The 17,159-nt window shown below is 45.8% G+C and overlaps 1 pseudogene; it reads right to left on the reverse strand.

Annotated features, from left to right (window-relative positions):
- Window positions 1–1,662: 1,662 nt before the first annotated feature.
- Window positions 1,663–5,763, reverse strand: LOC121277713 (annotated as a pseudogene).
- Window positions 5,764–17,159: the final 11,396 nt, after the last annotated feature.

The raw sequence follows: 17,159 nt of genomic DNA on the forward strand, positions 1-17,159 counted from the left end.
CTGATACACATTCAGTGCTGACAATAGCGTGAAGAATGCTAGCTGAACCTGAAACTGTTGGGGCCCTGACTATGACCACCGTCAGAGATTAAGTGGGCTTAGTGCACAACCAATGCAGCTGAGACTGAAAAATAAAGTGATGACAGAGACTGACAGTTACAAAGTGGTATTCTTTTTGATTTTTATGTACAAGTATTTTCATGAGTCAATCTCTGCTGAAACAGGCACAATTTGGTGACTTTTTCTATCCAAGTTAATGCCCCTCTTGGTATTGCAATGCTGGGTGTTCATAAGGTAAATTTGGTTATTTTTGAAGCCTGGAGTTTTTTCAATAAAACATACTTAAACAGGATGAAATTTGTGTTTTTTAATATGTGAGAAATATACACATGAATTGAAATAGTTACCAGAAAGGATTATCTAAGCCGTAGATTGCCAGCAGATCCTAGGAAATTTTCATCCCACTGGTCAAACAAGTATAATTTGTCTTCATCCACAAATGCAACAGTGATAAGTGTGTTTAGAAATATCAAAAATATGTCAATGTCAGCAATATTAAACCTAAACTATTAATTTAAGCTCTAAAAGCTGAACAACTAAAATAAAAAGAATACTTTGATTCTGTCCATCCTGCTATTCCTATTTATTCCACAGTCTTTATCTGAACTGCCCAATTTCATTTGTTGCTACCAAGTCTAATCTGTCTCATCTTTCCGAACCCTTCAACCGAGAAGTTAAGTTTTCTTTGGAAAGAATGATCGCAGAATTTTTGGAGGTGGATATAAGTTTACAGAAATTGTTTTTGCCAAGCAACTGAACACTGCCTTTAAAAATAAACTGTGCAGCTGACTGAAAACATATACCTAGAGGATCAACAAATCATATTGCTACCTGACCAATCTTTGACACATCCTTTTGCATCAAATCATGAAGAGTGCTGGTCTAGAGTCCAAAAGTACACTAATATGCAACTATAGCAACTATAGCTGTGATGTTCGAAGAGTTAAAATACTTTCTTTTTACAAGGAAAGAAGCTTGAACTTGCATTGTGATAAATTATTTAAACCTACTGTTCTGAGGCAGTTTGAGAGTAGGAAATTAGTCCCAGTCCCCATATCTGAATAAATTTTGCAGATGAGAGACTTTTGAATAAGAGAAAGATATTCAGCGATCTATATCATTGAGTGAGACAGTAACAATATATATTCTAAATAACTATTTTGCTTACCAATTAACCTCTACTCTACCATGCATAAGTTAAATAAAAGTAAGAACATTCTCAATTTTTGTTATGGTACCAGCAACAATACTGACTGAGTGTAGTACAATCGTTATTAACCAAGCTTAGGTTATACTCCATCTTGTGACAGCACCTAGCAATGTCAGTTGATATAATATTCATTGCAAGATTTGTTGTGTATATAACTTAGGATGGAATTTTCCAGTCCTGCCAGAGGCGGGAATCATGGCCAGTGGGAGCATAAAATTAGGTTTGAGGCCAAAAGTCAGATATGCCCCGGCAAGAAAACAAGTTGGAATTTTCGCCTCAGGACTTGCTTTTTTTTTAACCAATAGCATCATTTCATCAACTTTTCATTGGTTGCTCAATAAATATATTGGAACACAAGAACAGTTACAGTGTGCTGCGGTGGTGTTGCACAGTTACACACCTTTCCACTGAGCAAGGCAGAAGTTATAGAATGAATTCTGGTCAAACAAATCCAGTCTCTTCCAGGCAACCCATCCTTTCCTTTGAGCATATTCCTTGTCCAGGGCCTTCCCGGAATAATGGGGATCCAGGACGAGGAGGTAGTGGATTTCCAAGCCCATGCATATGCCCAAAATCTCATTTGAAGCATTGTCATTGTACCACTCATCATGATTGGGGATCCCAATGTGTCAAAGCACAAATAGAGTTCTGCGACCGTCTGCAGGAGCTCCCCTCCTCGCCACATGTGGACAAGTTTGCATGGGATGTCAACGAGCTTGTCGATGTGCAGGGCAATCTCAAAGGAGCCAATCCAAGTCTTGGAACTGATGAAATTTAGGGGCTTGTCCTCCTTTTCCACCAGCGCCTCTTTTAGCATGGGCACTCAGTGGTTCTTTATATTCATCTGTTGCAAAACAATCCAGGAGGAGAGGGTCTGCATCATCCGGTAGCCCCAGCCCCAGTCACCTGTCCCATCACAGCCATAATGGTAATAGAGATAATCACCCCGGATCAGTGACAGCCAGACGACATCAGACTCCGGCTCAGGGAGAGTGAATGCTCTTCACCAATTCCATGCCTAGTGTTTGGCCCTTGAGCAGCTCAAGTTTACTTGTGAATTGGATGCTGGTGAAAGCAGCAGTTGTTCGGGTTACTTTGCTGGGAGTCATGGGGTCCTTGTTCCCTCTGATACTCAGCAAGACAAGATCAATGGAATATTAAATGGAGAATAGAGTCTACACTTCGGCTCCAGCCCCACAAACTTTCATGGTGGTCTAATGGCGGGTCTACTTTCCTGCTAATCTCTGCTGGAAACCACATTTACATGCATTAGCATGTCATGAATACTCATTAAAGCTGCAGCTCACCGGAATCACATTCTCCCTCCAAATTACACACCAGCAGGTAAATCGATCAGTCTGAGTCATAACCAGTTATAAGTGGCATGTACCTGCCCTCATTCACACGTGCCTTTGAGGTGTATACAACATTGAAAGCCTACCTGCAATGGCACTGCTGTCATCTCTCACCACTGCTCTGTCTCTTGACTACTGGCCAAGCTACTCTCTCAGGTGAGAAACTGTTGGGGTTTGCAGGCAGTGCTGCACTCTGGTGTTCTAGAATTTTGGGTTCGCATTTGCCGGCAAGGTTGCACTTCAACAGGCGAGATCAGACTGGGGGAGGAATAGCCAAAGTCATACCGGCTGTGGTGGAAGGTGGGTGTGGGTTTGGAGGAACAAGGGAGGGAAGGCAGGCCCAGGAATGACTGGAGGCGGCTGGGATTTGGAGGAACGAGGGAGGGAGGGAGGGGATAGCAGGCCCAGGAATTACTGGGGGTTGTGGAGCTGGAGCCCGACATGTTCGGGGTGCACGCAGACTAGTGAGGGGAATGGTTAGGTGTTAATATTGCATAAGAGGGAAGGAGTGCATAAAGACGCATGACCGGGGGAGGTGGGTGGTCCGAAGGAAGTGGGAGATAAGTGTCAGCAGTTAGCCATGTACTCCAGGGACTATTGGCAAATAGTCGGAGTTAGAAATTAAAGCCAGTCCAGGGACTGAGGCCATATGGATAGGGTTAGAAATTAAGGCCAGTCCTGGGGCAGCAAGCTCCATGCTACAGTGCTATGCATAGCATGCATGTCTTGGTGCCAGTCCAGAGAGGGGAAAAGCCTATTTGTGCAATGGCAGTGATGCACAGCATGGTGTGCAGGACATGGTAATTTCTTCATACACAGCGTTCCCAGGGGTGGGAGGCTCAGTACTGGGCAGCAGATGGCACAGTCACTGTCAGGGGAGGTATCTGCAGCCTGTAAATGAGGAACAGCTGATACGGTGGGGTACTCGAAGCTGTAAGATATGGTGCATAGGCCTCTAGGTGGGGAGGGCTGAGGTCCAAATGAGGCATAGCGACATTTACAGTGATCGCTTCAGTGGGGAGTTCAGGGATGTCAGTGTCAACCATGATAACTATGGGCTCCAAGGTTAAAGGAGGGGCCTGGAGAGTGACCAAAGGGAGGCCTTCCTACACATCATGGGGTCCCAGGAAGATCAGAGGGATGTGAACAGTGACAGGGGTGGTTGGAAGCTGGTCTCAAAGTAGAGGTGCAGCAGCACCATGTTGTCAGCCCAATGGAATGATGCAGTTGAATAAAAACTTTGGGAAAAAAAAATCACCCATGGAGGGGTCTGAGGGCATGTGGGAGGACCCCTGGGCACCTGTAGTAATTGAAGGTATAGCTTTTCCTACTGCCTATTAGGGACAACCAGCTTGTTCTTGACGAATAAGCCCTAAGTATGGGTAATCTGTGGGGGTGGAGCTTTCTCGTCGAGGACCTGGTTCAAGTATGTAGCTTCTAAAAGAGGTCCCTGTAATAAAGTTATCTGTTTCAAGTAGAAACCTGTCCGGTACATCAAGTTATCACATTTGGCAATGAAGATAAAATAGCTCAGACACTGCACTTCGCCTTGTGAGTACATCAGTTCTTAAGCAAAAAAGGAAGAAAGAATGCTCACCATTCGTGCCGCTCTTTTGGCAGAATTGACCCCCTACGACGTGTCCGTGGAAGACTGGAGCCAGTGTGTAGAGCACCTTGGTTTTTATTCATGGCAAACAAAATAATTGCAGAGGAGAAGCAGAAAGCAATTCTTCTGAGTGTCTGTGGTAGCAAGACATATAACCTCATCCATAGTCTGTCGGTCCCAAATGTGCCCAATTCGGAATTTTTTAATGAGCTGGTAAACCGCGTGAAGATGCATTTTTGGTTGAAGCCATCTGTTATAATGCAGAGGTTTAAGTTTAACTCCAGAGTAAGGGACCCGAGGGAGTCCATCACAACTTATATAGTGAAGTTGAAGCAGTTGACTGAGCAATGCAACTTCAGAGACACACTCAATGATATGTCGCGAGACCGGTTAGTTTGTGGAGTTCACAATGACCACATTCAGCACCGTTTATTCTCGAAGTCAACATCGATTTGAAGCGCGCCTTGGAAATAGTGCTGTGAGAGACTTGCAGGCTTTACAGAGTGTGCAACATGGTGTCATTTTTCAAGTGTGTTGGGAACCTACCGCCAGGCATGGTGCAAAAACCAGAGAGACATCAGCAAAGCGAGAGACAATCTCCGCTGCTTGAAAAATGAAAAGGCCTAGTGGAAGCATTTCAGCAGCGACTCCGAAGTTAATCTGTTACAGATGTGGGGGTAACCATGTACCAGACACCTGCAGATTCAAGGAGGCAGAATGTCATTACTGCCATAAGAAAATTCACATAATAAAGCAATGCAGGGTGAAAGCAAGACAGCCCATAAGGCAGCAGACCAAACTGATTAGAGTGAATAATATAACAGAGCCTGAAGCTGCCGATGCCAATATCTATACCCTGTAAAAGCGGAGCAAATAACCATCACAATCCAAGTGAATAGGAAGCCATTAATAATGGAGGTATCTACGGGAGCCTCAACCACAGTGGTGAGAGAACACACATTTAAATACCTAAATGAAGGTACCCAGCCACTGAATCTGGAGCAAACCACGGCTCAATTGAAGACATACACTGGAGAGTCCATACAGGGCATTACCACAGTACCTGTGTCCTATAGCAACAGACAGCCAGCTTCCAGTGATCATAATGACAGATGAAGGACCTAGGCCGGGATTTTCAGTGCCCGCTGGCGTCTAGCATGAGCGGACTATTTGGCGCAATCCGTTTCATGATGGTGTGAAACAAGTTTGCAATCGCCCTCTCAGCCCACTGATGGCAGGCCACATTTCCCACCATCGGATGTTGGGAACCTCATTGCAACACATCAGCATATCATTATAGGGTCAGCCTGCTGGATCATCCGCCCACATCGGCAGGAAAACATGCTGACATATTTCACAACAGCAGATAAGCAACGTGCATCTGGCGGACTGCGCTTCACTCGGGACTTCAAGGTTTATTTGCCTACCTTGCTTCGGTCAGCACTCGCAGTCATCAGCACCAGGCTTACAGATGGCAACACATCAATTTTACGGGGGCTCATGGACAGGTCTTTACCTACCAAATCAGCCATATTCGAGTGGCTTTTCAATGGCTGCAGGGCTAGGGCTTGCTTGGGGAAGGAGGAGAAGTGGCCTCAGGCAACAGAAGAGGCTGCAGGGTGAGGGCTGTACTGGAGAAAGAGGGTAACCTAAGGTGTGTGTGGGGGCATGTGTTGATCTGTGCAAGTGGCCTCAATATGGTGAGGGCCAAGGATGCAGTTGAGGAGATGAGGCCAGATGGACATGTGAAGGTATGTGTGTGTGATGTCTTTTGAGCTGGCAGCTGAATGAGATGCCAGTGAATGTGTGATGGGCTTGAGTGTGTGAGTTTAGAGTGATGAGATGGTTGCCATACCCTGGCAGCATGGATGAGTTCTTTCATCCTCTATCTGCATTGGATGGCCAACCTCTTCTGTGCAGCATTGGCACTGATCACCACTGCCATTGCCTACCAAGCCAGATTGGTATTGTTGCTGCCCCTCCTGTGGCAGGTGGAAGACATCACAGCGGGTCTCCATGGCATCCAAAAGGTGCTAGAGGGCTACTGTCTTCTTGCCTTTGCTGCAGTCCTGGGCTGGAAGCACGGCTATACTTTAAATGTGGTGCCTGGCGTAATGAAGTGGTGAGGTAATGGGAGGGCGGGCAAATGAGAGCCCGCCTGCCATGGAATCGGCATGTTTTCCTGGAATGTATAACTAATGCAGCAGGTTTGGAATGATACGGCGTGAAAACCCGTCATTGTGGCCAGTGGGTAAAACATTGTTTTATCCACCTGCTACCGCACTTAGTGCAAATCTGGGTGATTCCGCCTCTAGTCTTCTGGGCCGAGTCCAGTCACAAAAAATTAAGCTCAACTGGTCTGAAATATTCCACTTGAGAACAGGAGGGGTTCCTGATTTGCTAAGGAAGTATGACAGTGTATTTCATGATGAATTGGGAAAGTTAAAAGGCTTGCAGGCAAAAATATATGTAGATTCTCAGGCATCACCCCTTTTCTGTGAGGGCAGACCTGTGCCTTATGCTCTAAAGGAGAAGGTGGATACAGAATTGCGCCGATTGGAAAGGGTAGGCATCATCCAGTCAGTCCAATTTTCAGGATGGGCAGCGCCCATGGTCCCTGTGATGAAATCTGGCCAAGCTATTCGCATTTGTGGGGACTAAAAATTAACCACGAACAAGGCAGCTAAACTAGAAAGTATCCTATCCCGGGGATAGACCACTTGTATGCAAAGCTAGCTGGAGGCAAATCCGAAACCAAACTGGACAAGAGTCATGCATACCAACAGCTAGAGCTGGACAGCACATCTAGAGGTATGTAGGCATCAGCACGCAAAGGGGCCTGTATCAATATACCCTTTGGAGTGTCATCTGTATCTGCAATCTTCCAAAGGACCATGGAAAGGCTTTTGCAAGGACTTCCTCAAGTATTAGTATACCTAGATGATGTTCTAATCAAAGGGTTAACGGAAGACGAACATTTGGCCAACCTGGAAGAGGTTTTAAGAAGATTCTTGGAAGCCAGTGTACAATTAAAGAAAGAGAAAGGTACATCTTTAGTGACAGAAGTCACTTACCTGGATCATCAGGTGGATGCATTGGGGTTGCATCCAGTAGAGGAGAAAGTTAGGGCAATCAAAGAGGCGCCCTCTCCGTCCAGTATAACTGAATTCAATTCTTTTTTGGGCATAATTAATTATTATAGTCACTTCTGGCCAAACTTGTCAACAGTGTTAGCACTATTGCTCTTGTTGTTAAAATAGAATAATCATTGGTCATGGAATTCACAACAAGAAGGCATCATGAAAGTTAAGAAGCTATTACTTTCATCATATCTACTAGTCCATTCTGTCCCATCAAAAGAATTAATATTAACCTGTGATGCATCTCCCTATGGTGTGGGAGCTGTGTTGTCACACAGGATGGAAGATGGTTCCAAAAGGCCAATTGGCTATATCTCCAGAACCCTCTCTGCAGCCGAGAAGGGTTATTTGCAACTAGAAAAGGAAGGTTTATCAGTTATATTTGTATTAAAGAAATTCCGCCAGTATCTGCATGGGCCACATTTCACCATGTGTTGGACCATACAATATTAATGGGTTTATTCAGTGAGGATAAAGCCGTTCCACCAATAGACTCAACAAGGATTCAATATTGGACTTTGATATTATCTGTTGATGAGTATAACTTTATGCACCATCCTGGCTTGCATATTGAAAATGCAGATGCAATCAGTCATCTCCCGTTACCAGATAGCATTGTACATGCTCAGGTGCCACAAGATGTTGCGCTTATACTGAATTTCTTGGATTCTTCACCTGTTGTGTGAAGCAAATAAGGAATTGGATGAACAGAGATCAAATTTTGTTATAAGTCCGAGACATTGTGCTACAAGGGCGGTCAAATTCATCAGTGTCTGAAGAGATAAAACCATTCCATGGCTGAAAAACAGAGTTAAGTTGTCAAGATGAAATCTTGTTGTGGGGATCAAGAGTCGTTGTCCCTTCGTAAGGAAGAGAACCATCCTTGACTGAGCTTCACAGTGCGCATCCAGGCATATCGAAGATGAAAATGCTTGCGTGAAGATATGTCTGGTGGCCAAGCATAAGCAGTGACATTGAAAGCATGGTCAAGCATTGTCTCCATTGTCAGCAAGAGCAGAAGTTGCCTGTTTTAGCTCCACTGCATCCGTGCGAGTGGCCTGGTTGACTCTGGGTTAAACGACATATTACGTAGGTCCATTGTTAGGTACCATGTTTTTATTGATCGTAGTTGCGCATTATAAGTGGATGGGTGTGTATGAAGTTAGACATCGAGTACAACTTTTGAAAAACTGTGTCAATGTTTTAGTCTACATGGCCTCCCAGAAGTCATTGTTTCGGATAACAGTACAATCTTTACTAGTACAGAATTTCAGAGATTCATGAGTTTAAATAGAATCAAACATGTTAAAACAGCACCATATCATCCCTCATCAAATGGGTTAGCTGAAAGAGCTGTGCAAACTTTAAAATCTGGAATGAAGAGGTTATCCAAAAGTACTCTAGAAACTCGACTTTCCCATTTTTTTCTCAATTATCGTACGACTCCTCATTCAACTATGGATTCAACACTGCCTGAATTATTGATGAAACGCTGCCTACCTACAAGGTTAAGTCTGGTATTTCCAAACTTAGATGGGAAGGTACAGAAGAATCAGAGTAATCAAAAATTGAATCTCGATATTCATACAAAGCTCGAAGATTTACTGTAGGAGATACAGTTTTTGTGCAGAATTTTGGACATGGACCTTGTTGGGTTCCTGGTACAATTGTCTCAGAAACTGGTCCCTTGTCCATCCAAGTGGAAGTGGAAGACCGATTTGTTCAAAAACATACGGATCGTCTTAGGAATAGAGAGACATTCCAACAGCCAGCTATTCTATCTGTGATTAAGGTTGATCCATTAATCACTGAGGTGACAGATCAACCTGGAATAGGCATACCAACGTCTCTGTAGAATTGCCTAACTCTGAACTACCACTTTCTAATGATGTACCTGATGCTGTAGTTCCTGATCATGTTGATCCAGCGGGAGAACATCAAGTGATAGAGCTACACCTCACTAACCGAGTAAGAAAACCACCTTAGAGACTCAATCTTCAATCACCTGATGTGTATAAATATATATGTTGTGCATTAAAATGTTCTTTGTAAATGGGAAGTGAAAAAAAAACTAGAGGGGGAAGAAATATAGTGATTGAAGGTATAGCTTTTCTTGTTGTCTATTAGGGATCATGTGATTGTTCTTGACAAATGAGCCCTAAGTGTGGATAATCTGGGGGTGGAGGGGAGGGGCGGAACTTTCTAGTTGTGGACCTGGTTCAAGCATGTAGCTTCGAAACAAGCTCTCTGTAATAAAGTTATCCTTTTCAAGTAGAAACCTCTGCCGTATGTCAAGTCTAACAGCACCTTAATCATTTGGGATTGAAAACATGGAGATCAAGGCCCAGCTGAGAAATGTTATGAAGAGTCAAATTCAGTGTGACTGATTCGGGAACCCTAACTCATGGTGCATTTTCTTACAATAAGACATTAGGCTTGGGGAAACTTCTGAGTAGCTCTGATATTACTGTTATAGAGAAATTTGGAAAGGGGAGAATGATGAAACTATTAATGCAGCAAAGCTGCAAGACATATGCAATGTGCTCCAGGGAAGCCAGCACGTAGCATTTGGCATCTACATGGGGCACAAGGCTTCCAACCAGTAAATTAGTGCAAGGCACGACTGTACTCTCACCCAGAGGAGTCAGCCCCTCAGTGCCACAAATGAGATGCTCTCTTATGGCTGCACTCAGCCCTCTCCAAGCCTCTTTGTGAATGCTCTGTCATGTTGGTGGGGGGCAAGGGTGATGTTCAGGCACCTGTGATCCTTCACGGTGTGACTCAGCTGCCAAGGCAGAACTGGGAATGGCATGTATGACATGAGTGCAGGTCAACAGCTTCCTGGCCTGGTTGAGGGTTGCCATTGCAGGATCAGCTGCATTCATGTGTCTGACCTATTTGTCCACAGGAACAAGGGAGAGTGCAGAATGGAGGCTGCTGGCAACACTGCCTTCATGATGGCTTTTGTGCAACTTAGGAGGAGAAGAAGGGCTCGTCACTGACTAGCAGGGTTTAGAGAAGAGCCTCAGCCTGAGGTGCATGGTCCAATGGGGCCCTAGGAAGGCCCAGAGGCTGAGGAGCTCATACCCATTCCAAGGAGGCAACTGACACAACCCAGGGTGTACCAAAGACACCTCTTATTTTTGGAGATGAGCGAGACAGTATCGCAGACACCTTAATTTGTCAAGACATGTGGTGGCTCACATCTGCCACATTCTTTGGGAGGATCTGACGTCAAGTGGACTGCCAGTGGCTGTAATGGTGACCACTGCACTGAACCTTTTTGCAGGTGGCTTGTTCCAAGGATCTACTGGGGACCTATGCTGCATCTCTCAGTCCTCAACGCATAAATGTGTAAGGGAAGTTATGGATCCCCTTTACAGTAAGAGACTTCATTACATCCAGTTCACACTGGATGAAGCCAGTCAGGTCACTAGATTTCTGCAATTTGCCATGATCTTCACGTGCAGGCTACCACTGATTGTACGCATGTCACTTAAAGAGCTTCCTGGCAACTGCCACTAGTCTTCATCAACAGGAAAGGATTCCACTCCATCAACGTGCAACTGGTCTGTGACCTTCAGAAGATCATGCATGTTTGTGCCAGGCTCCCTGGGAGTTTGTCAATCCTGAGTCACCCCCAGGGTCCTCAGATCTCCGAGGGCCCGCAATGCTTACAGGATTGGCTGCTGGGTGATAAGGGCTACCTGCAGAAGTCCTAGATTATGACACCCGTGCATCGTCCTCAGAGTATCTTGGAGGAGAGATACAATGCAGTGATTTCTGTGACAAGGTCCATCATAGAGCAGGCCATTGGCCTCCTGAAGATGCACTTCCGATGTTTGGACCGTCCCGGTGGGGCTCTGTAGTACTCTCCACAGAGGGTAACCCACATTATTGTTGCATGCCTTGCACTGCAAAGCCTAATGCTTCAAAGGGGAGATCAGTTGCCAGAGAGAGACATGGAGGAGGCAGAAATTTCCTTGGAGGAGGAGGAGTTAGAAGGGCCAGAACCTGAAGAGGGCCAGGATGGAGATGTTCTGAGGGAGGATGCCAGCGCAGTGGCATGACATGGAAAATGTGCCCATGACGCACTGATTGCCACTAAGTTCCAGCAGGAGTAAGGTCCACACAAGGTGATAAGTCCATATTTTTCCTATCCCTTGGAGGCATGAAAGTGATCAGGAAGTCCTTCCCAATCATCGATATCTCCAGCAAGCTCATCTTTCAGCCTGGGACCAGAAACCCTCAAGGATAACAAGGGGATCAGCGTTGGAAATATCATCACCCAAATGCTCCATGTGGCACCAGCTCGAAGCCTGCGCCAACTGCACATTGTGCAGTCTTTACCACCAGCATGCAACACTTTCAGCAGCCATTGAGAGTTGGATTTAGTTACAGTGAACATAATGCATCAAGGACATGTGCTTCCACATTCACAAACACAGCTCAGTGCTGATGCCACAACATTAGATGTCACCTCTAAGACACAGGAGCACACAGAATTCAATTGTCTGTTGGTGGACTTACAAGAACATTTTTCTATCTAAATGCACTTTCAGGCTATGGCTTGACATATCTCCCTTGGCTGACACAAGGGGTGAGTAACTAACGCAGCTTGGTTAAACATATGAATCAGAGGCACACGAAGGCAGACCATTGAAGATTGGGAGCGTAGGTCACTCTTGAAATAAGATGGCACATAGAATCGTACACAAGAGGCATTTACATCCTCAGGCACTGGATCATGAATAAAACTGTACTTACAAAGGTTCATTATATATACAGTGAATGAGCACCCATGCCACCAATGTGCATTCATAATTTCTTAATGTTGTGTACTCCACCACTACATCTAGGCACAGCCACAACATCTGTAGCAGAAGTAGAGGCAGTCTGCTGATGCTATGTCGGTTGTCTGAGATGACTTCAGTGGACATCCTTTGGAGGCTCAGGGCCTGGAGGGCCCTGGCCTGCTTTGGGTCTCTTGTGGTGGGGCAGATGCATCCTCCTCAGCCTGAGCAGCAGGAGCTGATGGGGTCACATACAGACGGGATTGGGAATGTTTGGATACCATTGGATTGTCTGGGTGGGTGCGGCCAGGGTGTCCAGCATATGGTCGTCCACCCTTTGGGTGCCTCAGGATCCCTCTCTGACTCCTTGAGGAGAAGGGGCACTTGGAGGGAGGTCGGGGTGCCCCATCCCCTCTTACCAGGCCACTAATGGATCCCACCTATGCCTCGAGCGATGGAGTGCAGGCCCGAGCGCAAAGCCATCAAAAACCGCTGGACTGTGGTCTCCAAGGTGGCTGCTACCCTTCTCATAGAGACCTTGAGATGCTCAAATGCTGGAGCCACAACATCAGAGTGAAGGCAGATGGACTCCTCTGTCCTTCGGTCTAGTTTGGTTACTGCCTGTGACAACTCTGCCTGACCAATTTCTGAGGCTCATCATCAGACTTGGACTCAGCAGGGGCCTGTTCTCCAGCTGTCCTCTGAGTGCCAGAGACCTGGGCTGTCACTACCTCTGACTGCTGGGAAGACGTGTCAGGGAGGTGATCTCCAGATTGTGACCCTGAGTCTAATCTAGATCTGTGCTCACTAAGCTGTCTGTCTCTGCACTGGTGCAGGGCACAGGCTCTACATCTAGTGGGTCCTCAGCATCACTATCCAAGGTGGACTCTGTGTAGTGGTCTCTTACAGTCTGCTGCCACCATACATGTTGAGGATCTTGGTGCAGACCTCAAGGAATCTGTCTCTATGCTATCTATGCTGAGCAAGATATTGAGAATGATGAGGGTTCTGGTTGAACATGAAGTTTATTACATGCAACAACCATGTATAGCTCTGCACGGGCTTTGATGTAGCCTGAGTCCTAACAGTTACATGGACTGATTTCTTGACTATATCCCTGACTCATAAGCTGTGCATAAAGTCTTACTGATACAGAGTCACAGGCAATAGTGAGCATCTGTAGTAGGGGAGATGGTGGTGTAGTGGTAATGTCACTGAACTAGTAATCCAGAGACTGAGGCTAATACTTTGGAAACATGGGTTCAAGTCTCTCCCAGGGCAGTTGGTAAAATTTGAATTTAGTTAATAAATCTGGAATATAAAGCTAGTCTCAATAATGGTGGCCATGAAACTATCATTGATTGTCATAAAAACCAATCTGGCTCAATAATGTTCTTTAGAGAAGGAAACCTGCCATCTTTGCCTGGCCTATGTGTGACTCCAGACCCACAGCCCTCTGAAATGGCCAAGCAAGGGCAATTAGAGATAGACAACAAATGCTGGCTTTGCCAGTGACATCCACATCTTGTGAAAGAAGAAAAAGAGACCACAGACAATAGCGAACATCTAACATGGAAGCTGTACCTTTTATCCTCCAGCCTTACACAGGGTGAGGTCACGATATCACTATGCAGCCTCTTAAAGGTCATTGGCATGAATGCAATATCACAACATGGGGGCTGGGCTAAGGGGCTGGCTGAAAGATTGCTCCAGCTTGCTCCTACTGGTGCCTGGAAGGAAGAGGAGATAGAATTAGTTCCTGGGCATAGGCAGTGTCCAACATTACATGTAACTCATTGTGAAGTCATGATATGTTCGACTAATGAAGGTTTCATCCATACTGAGTTGCTGGGGAGGCTGATCTCACCTTCAGCACAGGGGCAATCTCTCTCTCCCCCTGCAAGCTCAGCTGCCTCCTCCTCAAAAGGAGCCAGCTCATGAACCTTAGGGATTCCTCCACGAGTCTGGGATGTCTCCCTCTTGCTGTGGGCTGGCTTTGCCTGTGTGAAGTCAGATGGAATGGAATGTGATGAGAACGGATGGAAGAGAAGTTGAGAAGCAGTGCATGGCTGCCGTGTGTGCTGTGCCCTCCCCAGTAAGAGCAGAAGATGTTGATTGCACAAGATGATACCTGAGATGCTGGTAATGTTAAAGTGTGTGTAAGACATTCAGTGCAGATGCCCTTTGTGCTAATAGCATGTGAGATCCCCATGGCATAAAACCCTGAGAGTGTCTGATGCCCTTATGAGAATGTGAGTCTACACTCTGGTGGAGCGGGCAAGGTCACTCATCCTTCTGCAGAGCAGAGCATTTCTTTTTTGTGTGCCATGGGCGCAGACCTCCCTGGCGACCTCCTCCAAGGCCACCAAGGTCAGGTTGGCCGCCCTCCTGCTGCCATCCCTCGGGAAGAGGGCATGTCGGCATTCTCAGATGGCCCTGAAGGGAATCGCCCGGGAGTCATGGCTGAGTCATGATGCACAGGGCTTACTTCTCAGGGAGGACATTTCTTTAGCACCATACAGCGGGTCTGCAGAGAGTGAATGTGTGTTCGGGTGCTGCTTAAATATTGCACCATGAACTTCAAACCCATGAGGTAACAGCGGGGAGATGAATTAGTGCCTGCCCCGCTACATGACTTGGTTATAGTAGAAGGATCCGATACATTAAGGATTAACCTGGGACTAAGTACAGTACCACCCACTGGTGATGTAAGAAGGCACCTGACCTAGAGCTTGGATCAGCAGTCTCGAGCTAGGTAGCAACACCTAAGGACATGCCATGGAGTCCTCTCCATTCCTGCACCCTTTATTCTAAATATGTACATAGTTCAGTAATTTTATAAAGACTTCTTGGTAACTTCTACGAGACTACTTAATGGTGTCTAAGCAGGACTCACCATGGGTAGCAGCAACTCAACAAAACATGGTGGTAGCTGGAGATCAAAATCCACATCCTCTGTAAAATGACTGACAAAATCAAGAAAAGGACAGCAGAAATGAATTTCTGCTCCAAAGAAAGCTCATTCAAGAGGCATGAAGCTGAGAAAACTTCCATGAAAAGCTCCAGAGACAGAAGATCCTGGCAGCAGAAAAAAGGCTAAAGTCTCCACTGGATCCCTGTGGAAGCAGCTTCAACAAAGCAGACCTAGCAGCCAGCAGCCTTCAGGGTGGGATACAACCCTTTGATAGTTCCAGGAAAGCCAGTTCTGTGAGCTATTTCTTTTAAAAATTAGTTAGGCTGAAAACTCAGTTGCATGTTCATCACTAGCCCAACCTCTGACTCTGTGGACCCTCTACATGGCCCTCAAGTCCAGAGCACAACAAAAAAAAATTGAGCACGCAGAAACCCCCATTTAAATGAAAACCCGAGTGCCTTGCAAAACTTTTGGCCTCCTGGCCATTCAGACTCCTGTCCTCCTGACCCTGGCCTAATCCGAAGAAAGCTCACACCATTCTACTGGCCCACAGTTGTGACCTGACCCACAGCTACTTTGCAGCTTCTTCCTCCTCCCGGCCTGTCGCCGCCATTTTAAAAGTCACGCCAAAAGTCCAAAGCGCACTAATATCTTCTCCTTGCCATACTGAAATCCTTCGCTCTCTTAAAGGGTCACCCACACTTTAAAACTTTTTCAACCATGCATCACAATTCCACTATACCAAATTCAGCAGGACACTTGGCACCCTTGAAAACACCTTTTCATGCTAGTTGACTACGTCAGGAACCAGCAAAAGAAAATCAGAGCAACACCAGATCAATGCATTTTTTTTACTGGTTTGGCGATCTTGCCAATTATCTATTCCTGATGCAGGGCACTGATGAATCTGACACCAGTCTCAGGGCACTGTTAACAGCCTTTGATGAATATTTTAATATTTAAGCTGAGGAGAGTGCAGAGCTTGAAAAGAACCATAAAAACCCCCCCAGCAAAATGAAGGAAAGGCAATAGATGAAATCAAAACAAACCACATGAGGGTGCACAGTGGCCAGAACCCCAGCCGAGTTATCTTTATGGAGGCCTTGGGCCAGAAGACCCAAATGATTTCTTCCTCGGTGACCTAGAGATGCTTCCTGGCACTTACCAGCAGCAGGTAGTGGATGGGAAGGAAAAAGCCCTGCGCCAGGCGGACCAAAAAAAAGCACGGATACAAGCCAAAAACATATGTCTCAAAGCCAAGTTGGAAGATCTCAACATGAAGCACAGTTAGGCAGGGCAGCAGACAGGAAAGGTGCTCACCAAACTCCTTGCCTTGAAAGACTCCGACAAACTGAAACGTATCCCTTGTAAAACACAAGGAGCTGGCAAAGACCTCGAAGGTTACTTCAGAGAAAGTTGCATTGGAGCTGTCAGCAATGACAAATGTACCCATTGATACACAGCTCGAGAAGGCAAGAGCGGAACAAGAAAATGAACATTTGAAAGAACAGCTACTTGCCCTTCAGCAGCAGTTTCAACTACAGTCCATTACACTTCAGCAACACTATGAAATACAGAACAGCTTGAGCAATGGAATGATAGGGCAGGCTCGATGAGACTCTGCTAAATTACAAGAAGGCTCAAGAAGAAGTACTTGGGCAGCACAACAAAAAGGAAAACCTGTTGAAGGACCTTCGCATGCTAGAAGGATCCCTCAAGTCCAACTTTGTCCCTCGTGAATATTACAAAGCGAGACAAAATGAATTGACTGCCACTCTGAATGAACTGACAACCCAGTTTTCACTGGGAAGACTCAGGAATGTTCACTAATCGGGAAGAAGCTGAAAGGTACAACAATGAGACTGCAGCCCTGAAGGAAATGGTTGCACATCTGCAAGGAATCTTAGAACAACATTACATTCCCAAAGAGGTCCACGACCAGCTTAAGGTCAAGAACATAGAACAGCAAGCGAAGGCTGAAGCTCTCACTAAGAAGCACAAGCTCTTGCAAAACAAATTGGCAGAAGAGCAATCACAGAATGTGCCCTTGAAAGATTGCACAAGGGAATTATACTCCGCCA

The sequence above is a fragment of the Carcharodon carcharias genome, chromosome 5 (assembly GCF_017639515.1).
Source record: "Carcharodon carcharias isolate sCarCar2 chromosome 5, sCarCar2.pri, whole genome shotgun sequence".
NCBI classification, from domain to species: domain Eukaryota; kingdom Metazoa; phylum Chordata; class Chondrichthyes; order Lamniformes; family Lamnidae; genus Carcharodon; species Carcharodon carcharias.